Source organism: Amphiprion ocellaris, chromosome 20 (genome assembly GCF_022539595.1).
Source record: "Amphiprion ocellaris isolate individual 3 ecotype Okinawa chromosome 20, ASM2253959v1, whole genome shotgun sequence".
NCBI classification, from domain to species: domain Eukaryota; kingdom Metazoa; phylum Chordata; class Actinopteri; family Pomacentridae; genus Amphiprion; species Amphiprion ocellaris.
Window position 1 is genome coordinate 32,489,276 of NC_072785.1, and position 13,827 is coordinate 32,503,102.

Below are 13,827 nucleotides of genomic sequence, written 5' to 3' on the forward strand. Positions count from 1 at the left end.
CCCCCCCCCCCCCCCCCCCCCGATAAATAATAAACGACCTTTGATTGGCTCCAATTTATGAGTGGCTGGGAGCAGGGGCTGGATAATGGACTAATTAGTTGTATCTCACATTAACTGATATCGGACACTCGGCTCCTCAGTGCTAACTTTATGTCTGGGTTCTGCCCCGGGGGCCCGGCAGGGACACCCAGAATGGTGGAGGAGGGTAAATGGGGTAATTTTGTGCTCCTGGAGTGGGGGGGGGGGGTATTTGGGAAAAGGATCACCAGCTACTAACAGGTATTTCTGTGTATCAAAGCTTCCAGGATCCCTGACGGAAACCGAAGCAGCAGCGAGCCGACAAAGTGGAGGGTTTGAGAGCGGCGAGGCGGAGGAGGAGGAACAGGAGAACAGGTGAGGCTTTGTCTGGACGGCTCTCCGAGGTAGATCCGTATCAGGAATCCTCTCCCGCTCGGCCTCGCGCTCTCTCCGAGGCGGATCGGTTTACGGTGAGGAGACTGGCTGTCGCCTCCCAGACAGGCAGGAAGGAAGACGAGTGCAACGGAGAGGAGGCCGCAAACAAGAATTCAGATCAAAGTTTTATGATCCCTGAGGGGAAGCCAGGGCTGGAAGAGGCTGCAAACAGATAACAGGACATGTACAAACAATCATAAACAACACGGCTCTGATAAAGATGACAGGAGGATTAATGATTCTTTAGTCCTGGAACATCTCAGCTGATTGATGCACAAAGACAGACTATAGATAAAAACAAAAGACAACAAAATGCAAACCAACCAGTATTTATACAACCAGTCAGGTTTTCTTGAAATTATTTACCTAATGATGTTGTTCTGTGTCTCTTTAGGCAATTTTGCTTGATTTTGTTGCAGTTATGCGCCTCTTTACGATCATTTTTAGTGTCTTTGTGGTCGTTTTCTGTCTCTTTCAGGTAGTTTTGCAGGATTTCCTTGTAGTTTTGTGCCTCTTTATGGTCATTTTGAGCATTTTTATGGTCATTTTGAGTGTCTTTATAGTCATTTTGATCATCTTTATGATCATTTCGAGCGTATTTATGATCATTTTGAGTGTCTTTAGGATCATTTTGATTGTCTTTACGGTCATTTTGAACATCTTTACGGTCATTTTGAGCGTATTTATGGTAATTTTTAGCATATTTATGGTCATTCTGAGTGTCTTTATAGTCATTTTGATCATCTTTATGATCATTTCGAGCATATTTATGATCATTTTGAGTGTCTTTAGGATCATTTTGATTGCCTTTACGGTCATTTTGAGCATATTTATGGTAATTTTTAGCATATTTATGGTCATTCTGAGTGTCTTTATAGTCATTTTGAGCGTATTTATGGACATTTTTAGCATCTTTATGGTCATTTTGGTCATTTGGTGTATTTTCCAGCTGTTTTGCATGTTTTTGTAGTAGCTCTGCATGTTTTTGTGTTTATTTCAATTAAATTAAATTTTATTTATATAGCACCAATTACAGTCAAATTGTCTAGAGACGCTTTCCAGAACCCATATGCCTGAACCCCCAGAGCAGCCCTAAGGAGACAGTGGCAGGAAAACACCCTTTTAACAGGGAAAAAACCTGGAGCAGAACCTGGCTCTAATGTGGGGGAACCATCTGCTGCTGGCCGGGTGGGTTTCGTGTCTGTTATAGTTTATTTTGTGTCTCTTTTAGGAAATCGTGTTGGATCTAGTTCTGCGTGATTATATAGCTATTTTGAGCATATTTGTCACAATTTTGTGTCTTTTTGTGGTTGTTTTGTGTCCCTTTTTGGTATTTTGGTGTCTTTCTCCAGCTGTTTTGCATGTTATGTAATAGCTCTGCATTTTTTTGTCACAATTTTGTGTCTCTTTCTGGTCTATTTAAGTCTCTTTGTGCTCGTTTTGCATCTTTTACCAATAGTTATACATCAGTTTGTATGTCTATAGTCATTTTGTGTCTCTCTGTCGCCATTGTGTCTGTTTATTCTGGTTTTGTGGTCATTTTGTGTCTCTTTAAAATAATTTTACTGGATTTTCTTGTAGTTTTGCGCCTCTTTATAGTTCTTTTGAGCGTCTTTGTCATAATTTTGTGTCTTTATGGTCGTTTTGTGTCCCTTTTTGGTAATTTGGTGTCTTTTTCCAGCAGTTTTGTGTGTTTTTGTAGTAGCTCTGCATCACTTTGTGTTTGTTTTGTGTCTGTTTATAATCATCTTATGTTTCTGGGACCATTTTATGTCTGCAATAGTCAGTTTTGTGTCTCTTTCTGGTCTGTTTAAGTCTCTTTTTGCTTGTTTTGCACCTTTTAGCAATAGTTGTTCATCAGTTTGTGTGTCTGTAGTCATTTTGTGTCTGTTTATTCTGGTTTTGTGGTCATTTTGAGTCTCCTTAAAGTAAATTTGCTGGATTTTCTTGTGGTTTTAAGCCTCTTCATAGTCATTTTTAGTGTCTTTGTGGTCATTTTGTGTCTCTCAGTGCTTGTGTTGTGTCTTTGTGGTGGTTGTATGTCTGTTTGTGTTCATTCGGTGTCTTTTCCAGCTGTTTTGCATATTTTTGTAGCAGTTCTGCATCTCTTAGTGTTTGCTTTGTGTCTCTTTGCGGTTGTTTTGCATGACTTTGCTGTGGTTCTGCACCTCTTTCTAGTCATTTTGCATGTCTTTGTGCTGATTCCGTGCCTCTTTGTGGTCATTTTGTCTCTCGGCACTCTTTGTGAGTCTCTTTCTTGTGTTTGTGGTTTTGCAGGAACAGATGAAGCTTTCACATCATGATAAAGACCTTTATGTTAATGTTGTTCTCTCAGAGACCTGATCCATGTAATAAACCAGCAGCAGCAGCACGTTCTCCTGCTCATGAGATGTGAAAAAGACAAATTTATTTTTCTGAAATAACAGGCAGGTTTTCAGTGATTTTGTTCCCTCACAGTTCGTACCAGATAATGCAGGACTTTCCTGAACATGTCTTTATAAAAACAGAAAATAATGAGGAAAGTTTGTAGCAGTTTTCTGAAAATACAGCAGCTGTGAGATTCAACATTAGCAGAGTCTGGTGCTTCGTTTCTGACAGAGAGACAGTAAAACGGATGATTACTCACCTCGTTTGTGATGAATTCACACAGAAACACACAGATCTGTTACCTGCTGCAGGTGAGTCTGTTGTGTTACGTTGTTCTGACACGTTTCTGATACACAACTCTGCTTCTCCATGACAATCGATCAGGTCAGACGCAGAGACGACACAGCAGTCAGAAAAGGCAACTCTGGCATGTGTAGTCTGTCGGTTTGAAGTCATTTTGCATCCCTTTGTTATCAATCTCTATCTCTTTGTCGGCAATTTGAATCTTTTTATAGTTGTTTTGTGTCTTTTTATAGTCATTTTGCATCTTGTTGCAGTCGTTCTACTTCTCTGTGTAGGCATTTTGTGTTTCTTTGTATTTATTTTTGTCTTTCTATTTGTCTTTATAACCATTGTATGTCTAGTTTTCTGTGTTTTGTGTCTGTTTGTAGCCATTTTGCATCTTTGTGGCTGTTTTGCATCTCTTTTGGGTTGTTTTGTGTCTCCTAGGAGCCATTTTGTGGTAGTTTTGTGTCTTGTAGTAGTAATTTTGTATCTGTTTGTTGCCATTTTGCATCTTTGTAGTTGTTTTGGGTCTCATACATCTCTTTGTCATCATTTTGCATCCCTTTGTTGCTGTGTCGTCTCTTGTTGTAGTTGTTTTGTGTAGCTATTTTGCATCCTTCTGTGGTCGTTCTCCAGTAGTCTTTGTACATCTTTATAGTTGTTTCGTCTCTCCTTGTTGCTACTCTGAATCCTATTTTAATAGTTTTGTGACTGTTTGCTGTCAGATTGTGTCTCTTTGTGGTTGTCTTTGTGCGTATTTATACCTATTTTGCTGTTATTGTGTTGCAGCAAATGATAAATCCTAACATGTTGTTTGTGTATTCAGTATTTCATTAAGCTCTGGCAGCCAGTGCAGGAAACATGAGGATGCAGAATGTGGCGGATGACAGTTTGTCCATTCGTCAGCCTCTCTGCTGTTTGAGCTCGTGTTGTCAAACCACGGCTGCATCGATTGTGTTGCGGCTTCAAAATGGCTGACAGCACTTCAGCGATCTCCTCTTCCGCTGACAAACATCTGAAGCGTCAATAGAAACAGATAGAAAAATCACAGCCATGAATCACTGCCTCTCTATTCCATTAGCAGGGCTGCAGGGAAACTGCAGCTGAGATCAGTTTGTCTTTTTACAGCCGACCGCAGAGCAGCACAGCCGCCAGTATGATTATCAGTCATGAACACACAAACATTATTTCACCCATTATTTAACCCGTTAATGGTTTATGTAGGTTTGTAAACCACACATCTGGCAGGACGTCACCCTGGCGGCTTGTTTCCTCGCTGCTGGACTTTCTTCACTGGAAAAAATGCCCCTCTCAAAACAAGAAAAAAAAAAAACTTTTACCTTGAAATAAGAGAAAAAATCTGCCAATAGAACAAATGAAAAATGATTTCATGAAAATAAGATTTTATATTTACAACACTGAGATCTTAAAATTAGCTGGGAAAACTTTTTTTAAGCTCTATTTTACCAGGATTCTCAAGTTTAGATGTCTTAAAATAAGCCAGACATGCTAAAAAATAGTAGTTTTCCACTCAAAAAATAGATTTTTGCTTTCATGTAACCTCCTAATTTCAGATGTATTAAACTTGTTTTCAGTTTTCTTGTAAAATACAACTCAAAACAAGATAATTTCAAGATTGTTCGACTTAATGAGATATTTAAGATGCGTTGTCTTAATCCTCCTGTTGTCCTCATTTACAGGCACCAAAAAATATTGTTCCTTGTCTGAAAAAAAATCCTAAAATTCAGCAAAAAAATTCCCTAAATTTCTGAAAATTTGCAAAACCTTCAGGAAGAAAATTCCAATAATTCCTTAAAAGTTTCCCTTTAAAGTTTTATTTAAAAAAAAAAAAAATCCTCCAAATTTGGCAAGAAAATTCTTGTTAATGCTTTCAAAAATGAGAAAAAATCTTCCAAAAAAATCCTACAAATATCTAAAGTGATTCCATATATATCAGTGAAACTTCCAATATTTTCTTTAAGAACATTCACATAAGTATTTTTATGTGAATGTTCACAAGAAACATTTTTAACATTTCTTTTTTCCACCAAAAAATGTTCAAAGATTTCCCCAAAATGTTGAAAATGTGGACATCAGAAGTTTCACTGTGAAAATATATTTTTTCCACAATTTCAAACTTTAAAACGGGTCAATTTGACCTGCAGGACAAGAGGGTTAAACTTATTTTGAGTTTTCTTGTAAAATTCAACTCAAAACAAGATAATTTCAAGATTGTTTAACAAGATATTTAAGATGCATTGTCTTAAAACAAGTCCCTCCATCTGCTGAAACGTCTCTTGTTAAGTGAATTTATCTTAAATCAAGTGGGATGAGACATTTTGACTAAAAATGAGACAAATAGACTTGGTAGGATTTAGAGTTTTTGCAGTGTTGTCTGGACATCTCCAGCTGCTGAAGGTGGCGTGTCCTCCAGCGCTGGCTCTGGTCCCAGTATGTCAGCGACACCGACCTGATCCTCTGTCAGCTCGGGTTAACTGGAACAGAAACCTGCAAACTACGCCTGCTTCTTCACAAATTACTGCTGGAAAGGTTCTTTAGCCCCTGCTGCAGCGTTGGATATTGAATTTCTTTTTGCTACTTTAGCATCTGTAGTCCTTTATCTGCTTTAAGTGCCAAACATCATCTTATTGTTCAGCTACTTGATCTCCTTTAGAAACCTGATGTCTTTAGCTATTTTAGCTTTTCTGACTTGTGAATAAATTAATAGCAGTCTCATGATTCTGATGATTAGCTTGTCACAACATGCACACCCAAACATCCCTTCTGTTGTGCTATTTAAAGCTGAGCTGGAATTCTCTACTTAGTTATCTGATGTACTTTAGCAATTTCTGCTTTAACTACTTAGCATCCTTTAGCCACATTAGCTTTAGCTACCTGGTGTACATTAGCACTCCAAATCCTCACTGTTGTGTTATTGAATGTTTAGCTACCTCATGTCCCCAGCTACTTGTAATGTTTTACTTATTTTAGCTTTAGCTACCTGATGTCCTTTACCTGCTTTATGTTAGCTATAACTGTTAGCCATTTGACATCCTCAAACAACATTTTAGCTCCTTAACATCCTTTGTCCATTTTAGCTTACTTCCATGACAAAATTTTAGCTTTAGTTATTGAATGTATGTTAGCACAGCATCCTCACTGTCGTGTTATTGAATGTTTAGCTACCTCATGTCCCCAGCTACGTATAATCTTTTAGTTATTTTAGTGACCTGATACCCTTGAGCCGCTTTAGCTACTTGATGTGCTTTACCTACTTTATGTTAGCTATTAGGGTTAGCTATTTGACATCCTCAAACAACTTCAGCTTTAGCTCTTTAACATCCTTTAGCCATTTTGGCTTACTTCCATGACAAAATTTTAGCTACTTAGCTTCAGCTAACTGATGTACTCTAAAAACTTTTTGTTAGCTAATAATTACTGATACTGTCAGACATATTCAGACAGCTTCACTTTAGCCTCTGTAGCTTTGGCTATCTGATTAGTGTCTGGCAACTGTAACTATAGCTAACTGAAAGCTACTTTGTGTTAGCTATTAGCTGTAGTTAGCTGATGTCTTTCAGCTACTTCCTCTTTCCTTCAGCTGCTGTTCTTTAGCTGTTTTAGCTTTAACTGTTTGATGTGATTTTGCTCATCTATGTAATGTACTCCAGCTTCTTTAGCTAACTTATGTCTTTCAGGTACTAGCTATATTAGCTTTAGCTATTAGATATTACATTGTTTATCTACTCAATATCTTTCAGCTACTTTAGCTTGTGCTGTTTTATGTCTTTAGGCTACTTTTCCTTTCCTTTAACTGAGTTCCTTCAGCTACTTTAGCTTTAGCTGCTGGGTGTCTCTCTGCTTAGCTACATAATGTTCTTTAGGTGTTTTAGCTTTAGCTACATGATGTCCTTTAGTTACTTCAGCTTTAGCTAAATGATACCCTTTAAATACTTTAGCATGTTGTTGAACTACTTTAGCGACTTAATGCCCTTTAGATACTTTAGTTTTAATAATTTCATGTCTTTTAGCTACTTTAGCTTTAGATATTTGACGCCTTTTAGCTACTTTAGTTTTAATAATTTGATGTCTTTGAGCTGCTTTTATTGTTATGTACACAGAAATGCTATCCATAGTTGTTGTTTTTTTTGTAGTCCACTAAGCCTTTAACCTTATTCTTCCTTCCATAAACACAGTGAATTTATCATGTAAAAATAGAAACCTTAGATATAGAAATGTATTGTTCTTCTGTACATAGACTCATAAATATTCAGCGACATCTAAACTCTTTGTTCAAGTCAAACAAACAGGAGCCAACATGAGATGTGTATTTACAGATACGAAGGCTGCTGACTTGCAGAGCATCGATCCATCAGCAGAGCTCCAGATAGGATCTGTGTCCTCTAATGCTTTTATTTAATGGACACAGAGAGCCAGCTATCCCATGATCCCATGTTCTGTGTTAAGCGGAGTTCGAGCGAGGTTCACGAGCAGCTGATCGTCTTACAAGGAGGGAGGCCCGGTCCGGCTCACGGATCTGTGAAGGCTTTGACTTTGTTCTGTTAACATCCTTGCATCGCTGCAGCAGTATACTCACCTCACTCATTTAGATCTGTCTTGTTTTTGCACTGGAAAAAATGCTCCTCTCAAAACAAGAAAAAAGCTTATTTCAAGGAACTTTTACCTTGAAATAAGTGAAAAAATCTGCCAATAGAACAAGAGAAAAATGTCTTGGTAAGATTTCTGGAAATAAGATATGATATTTAGAATATTGAGATCTTAAAATTAGCTGGGAAAACTTATTTGAAGCTCTATTTTACCAGGATTGTCAAGCTTAGGTGTTTTAAAATAAGCCAGACATGCTAAAAAAAAAAAAAAAAATAGCAATTTTTCACTTAAAAATAGATTTTTGCTTTCATGTAACCTCCTAATCTGAGATGTATTAACCCTCTTGTTGTCCTCATTTACAGGCACCAAAAATATTGTTTCCTTGTCTGAAAAAAAATCCCAAAATTCAGAAAAAAAATTCCCCAAATTTCTGAAAATGTGCAAAACCTTCACAAAGAAAATTCCAATAATTCCTTAAAAGTTTCCCTTAAAAGTTTTATTTTTTTAAAAAAATCCCCCACATTTGGCAAGAAAATTCTTGGAAATATTTTCCAAAAAATTGTAAAAATCTTCCAAAAAAATCCTAAAATTATTTAAAGTGATTTTTCCCCACATTTTTACATTTTAAATTTTCAAAACCTTCAGAAGGAAATTTCTAATAATTCCTTAAAATATTCCCTCTAAAATTTTGTAGATAAAGAAAAAAAATCCCCCAAATTTGCCAAGAAAGTTCTAAAAATCTTCAAAAAAAATCCTAAAAATATCTAAAATGATTACATGTATATCAATAAAACTTCTAATATTTTCTTGAAGAACATTCGGAAAAAAACATTTCCGAAGGTTCTTAAAGAAACATTTTTTAACATCTCCTTTTTCGACCAAGAAATGTTCAGGAATTTTCCAAAAATGTTGAAAATGTGGACATCAGAAGTTTCACTGTGAAAATATATTTTTTTCCACATTTTCACATTTTAAAACGGGTTAATTTGACCCGCAGGACGACACGAGGTTTAAATATCTTGTTATCTCATTTTGAGTTGAATTTTACAAGAAAACTCAAAATGAGTTTGATACATCTCAAATTAGGAGGTTGCATGAAAACAAAAATCTATTTTTGAGTGAAAAACTGCTTTTTTTTTTTTTTTTTTTAGCATATCTGGCTTATTTTCAGACACCTAAGCTTGACAATCCTGGTAAAATAGAGCTTAAATAAGTTTTCCCAGCTAATTTTAAGATCTCAAGATTCTAAATATCATATCTTATTTCAGGAAATCTTACTAAGCCATTTTTCACTTGTTCTATTGGCAGATTTTTTCACTTACTTCAAGGTAAAAGTTCCTTGAAATAGGTTTTTTTCTTGTTTTGAGAGGAGCATTTTTCCAAGTGTACCCGTTTAGATCTGTCCTGTTTTTGTTGGATTTAGTTAAAACCTTTGTCTTACAGCTGATTGACTCGAGCAGGAAAATAAGACAAATAAAGCACCTGCAGCGCCGAGTGTGATTTTAAAACCGCTGATTCTTTTCAGATGAACATGTTTAATCCACAGTGAATGGAGCTGCCATGATTCATGAAGGCTCCACTTTCTGCTCACTGGCGACGCTTAAAGCAAATTTTGACAGGCAATTAGGAGAAGTTCCACAGAAATGTAACCCATATGAAAACGCAGTGTTGGGTTTACTTAGCATATTTTAAATTTTAGTTTCAGTAACTTTAATTTAAATATTGGAATTTATTAAGATAGCTGTAATAGGATGATTGTAGTCACTTTAAGCAGCCGCTAGATGGCTCTATGTGCGCTCAGTGTAGGGAATCTAGTAGACGTGCGCATTGCATGCTGGGATAGATACCCCAGCTAAGCCAGATTCTGAAGCTGCTACGGTACATTCATCACAGTTATTGATATTTTATTTAAGAAAAACTGCTTTAATTTTAAAGTTAAGAGTGTGTACATGTTTTGAGTTGTCCCGAAAGAGTCCCAGACGGCTGCGACGGGAGGATTTGTTTTCTTTTGTTTTTCTCCACCAAGGACTCCGGTGAGTGTATTAGCTTAGCATGCTACGTTGCTAACGGCCGTGTAATTCTAAGTTCGGTTATAGATGAGCAATATTGAACCTTTCTTATAATTTAAAACCAATCAGAGTTGATTGTAAATATTAAGAAGATGTTGTAATGAGTCAATATGCTGAGTTTTGTGTTCCAGAAATGCCTTTGTTTTCACATGAGAACGGTAATTTTTTTGCTGCGTCATTCCTGGGCGCTACGTTCAATGTCGAGTTATAAAAGTGGTACACAGCGTGCTAAGGTTCATGATATGTACACATACGGGTTTTCCTTGGTTTTCATGGTATAAATAATATGTTACAGTTCATTTTGAGTAGATTGAAAGTGCATAAATGTGAATGTGAATGAGAAAACATGATTAGAGATAAAAGATAATTTGTGTAACATGATTGGTTAATACTGTTAAAAAACACATTAATGGTGACTAAGAGTTTAATGTCTCATGTTGTAGCTCATTATTCTTTTGTGGCCAGTATTATATGTTACATTTGAGGTAAAAAGAGAGAAATGGATATGATACTGTACAGTAGCTGATGATTGAAATTTAACTATTTCCTGCTATGGCAGATTGTTTTTTTCTGTTGCTGGATCTACAGTCAGTGGACAGCAGTGATTCTAACCAGGGTTAAAGAGGATCCAGAATTCTCCATCTTCATGAAGATTCATGTTGGCAGAAAAGATTTAAATGGCACGCAGTAACCATACAAACACACACACTACCCGGTAGAACACAATACACACACACACACACACTGAATGAACTGGGACGGACATGGATTCAAACTGAACACTTTGGACTGGACTTTGATAGACTTTGATATCAGACAGCATCAGGCTGTGAAAGGACACTTTATTTATTTATTTATTTTTTTATATAGGGATTTTAAAAGTGAATTTGTTCTACTTCATGTCAATTTTTGAAATAAATGTTTGTGTTTACCTTTTTACATTAACCATCCCTTGCTCCTTGAGTCAAACCAGAGTACAGTAGTCGAGTAAAGGTTGTTCTTATTGGGTTACAGAAATATTTCTCCTGATAGTTTAATGGTTAGTAAAATCCAGACCTCCTGCAGAACCGAGCCAGAGAGCAGCTCTCAGAGGAAACAGAACCGCAGGAGGAACCAGCAGGAACATGGAGGAACCAGCAGGAACATTGAGGAACCAGCAGGATCCAGAAGGAACATTGAGGAACCAGCACGAACGTGGAGGAACATTGAGGAACCAGCAGGAACGTGGAGGAACCAGCAGGAACGTGGAGAAACCGCCAGGAACATGGAGGAACCAGCAGGAACATGGAGGAACCAAGAGGAACCAGGAGGAACATTGAGGAACCAGCAGAAACATTGAGGAACCAGGAGGAGCATTGAGAAGCCAGCAGGAACATGGAGGAACCAGCAGGAACATGGAGGAACCAGGAGGAACATGGAGGAACCAGCAGGAACGTGGAGGAACCAGCAGGAACGTGGAGGAACCAAGAGGAACCAGGAGGAACATTGAGGAACCAGCAGGAACATTGAGGAACCACGAGGAGCATTGAGAAGCCAGCAGGAACATGGAGGAACCAGGAGGAACATGGAGGAACCAGCAGGAACATGGAGGAACCAGGAGGAACATTGAGGAACCAGGAGGAACATTGAGGAACCAGCAGGAACATTGAGGAACCAGCAGGAACATGGAGGAACCAGCAGGAACATGGAGGAACCAGCAGGAACATGGAGGAACCAGGAGGAACATTGAGCAACCAGCAGGAACATTGAGCAACCAGCAGGAACATTGAGCAACCAGCAGGAACATTGAGCAACCAGCAGGAACATGGAGGAACCAGCAGGAACATGGAGGAACCAGCAGGAACATTGAGGAACCAGGAGGAGCATTGAGGAACCAGCACGAACGTGGAGGAACCAAGAGGAACCAGGAGGAACATTGAGGAACCAGCAGGAACGTGGAGGAACCAGCAGGAACATGGAGGAACCAAGAGGAACCAGGAGGAACATTGAGGAACCAGTAGGAACATTGAGGAACCAGGAGGAGCATTGAGAAGCCAGCAGGAACATGGAGGAACCAGGAGGAACATGGAGGAACCAGCAGGAACATGGAGGAACCAGGAGGAACATTGAGGAACCAGCAGGAGCATTGAGCAACCAGCAGGAACATGGAGGAACCAGCAGGAACATGGAGGAACCAGCAGGAACATGGAGGAACCAGCAGGAACATGGAGGAACCAGCAGGAACATTGAGCAACCAGCAGGAACATTGAGGAACCAGCAGGAACATTGAGCAACCAGCAGGAACATGGAGGAACCAGCAGGAACATGGAGGAACCAGGAGGAGCATTGAGGAACCAGCAGGAACATTGAGGAACCAGCAGGAACATTGAGGAACCAGCAGGAACATTGAGCAACCAGCAGGGACATGGAGGAACCAGCAGGAACATGGAGGAACCAGCAGGAACATGGAGGAACCAGCAGGAACATTGAGCAACCAGCAGGAACATGGAGGAACCAGCAGGAACATGGAGGAACCAGGAGGAGCATTGAGGAACCAGCAGGAACATTGAGGAATGAGGAGGAGCATTGAGGAACCAGCAGAAACACGGAGGAACCATTTTTTTGTGTCTCATTTTGTAATTTTGTCTTGTTTTTGTGGTTTTATGACAGTTTTGTCTCCTCATCCTGTAGGTGTTTTTCTGTCTCCATGTTTCCAGACTTTTCCTCTCTGCTCTGTTCATCATCATCAGTAGTAGATGTTCCTCCATGCTGGATGGATCTCCAACAACCTGCTCCTCTGTTCACTGTTTCTGAGCCATGCTGACTTTATTTATTCATCCAGTAGCTTTGATTTTCCTCTCAGGCTCTCTGAGGAACCCGGAGGAATCTGTGGAAACCATTTTTTTGTGTCTCGTTTTGATGGTTTTGTGTCGTGTTTTCATCGTTTTGTGAACATGATTATAGTTTATTAGTTGCTAATAATTCAGGGAGCTACATTTGAATGATGCAGACTTGTAGAGGTTTTTTAATTGCAAATGTAAAGCTAATTTTGGTCTAACCAGTTGCTTTGTTTTTTCTTTTTTCTCTGGTGGAAGTTCCATAAAATTGTCAGAAGAAGCTGTAAGACCTCCTGCTACCAGGTGAGTTATTTTCATTTTAATTCTTTTCATTTTTCATGAGCGTCCAGGTCTTCGTATCCACACAGCTGTTTTCTGGTTTCTTTTTTATTTTCTCTGTTTTTAAGAGCAGCAGTCTTCATCCTTTTCTTTGTCAATATTTCCCTCATTTTGTGTGGAACCCTGAAGGAACAGTAAATCTGTCAAACCGTGGTGTCGGAAGTGTTGTGTTCTGTAACTACATGTGTGACTGTTGACAAATGAACCCTGGAAATGTCCTGGAGGAGCTGAGAGTCTTTCCAGAGTTTGAAATAATCAACACAACAAAGAAATGCCGAGAAAAAAAGCCTTTATTCTGATATTTTTCCACCTTTGAGGTAATGCTCTTGTTGATCTCTCAAAATAGATTTGCACCTGAAGAGTCCAGAAGCTTTTCCAGCAATCAGGAAGCAGCGTTAAACTGTGACCCAACAGTCATTATCACTGCAGGCCTCGACTGTTGGCGCTTAAACACATTCAGCCACCGGAAAACTGGAAAATGTGAAGCAACAGACAGAAAGAACCAACATCAGCTGTTTACAAAAGGAAGAAAGAACTTTGGTGAGTCTGTCGTTGGGTTTTATCTCCACACTGGACAGAAAACATGGCACAGATCTCACCAGAGATGTGTTTGGTGTCGACACTGAGAATAACTCATTAGATATTATCTGTGTTTTAACAACTGAAATTTATTCTGATTTTGAAGGATCTCTTTAAAAAACGTTAAAGGATACAACAGAATTTTAAACTACACCTGCCTCAGTGTCACAAGAGGTTTTTCTACTCTTTGGATTTGGTTTTTGACTTTTCTAAAGAGTGAATAAGCTTCATGTGAGATAGAAACAACTTTTCATTTAACATTAACCCACGCGACTGATCAGCTGTTTTGTTTTTGTCTTTGTCTTCTGACC

At 38.6% G+C, this 13,827-nt stretch overlaps 1 long non-coding RNA gene across 1 annotated transcript in view; it reads left to right on the forward strand.

Moving 5' to 3' along the window:
- The first annotated feature begins 286 nt into the window (after window positions 1-286).
- LOC129347680 (uncharacterized) overlaps window positions 287-13,827 on the forward strand; it is a 15,896-nt gene continuing 2,355 nt past the window's right edge. The window contains exons 1-3 of the long non-coding RNA XR_008599885.1: window positions 287-393; window positions 12,857-12,901; window positions 13,284-13,477. This is a non-coding gene — a long non-coding RNA (uncharacterized LOC129347680). The remainder of the gene's footprint in view (window positions 394-12,856; window positions 12,902-13,283; window positions 13,478-13,827) is intronic.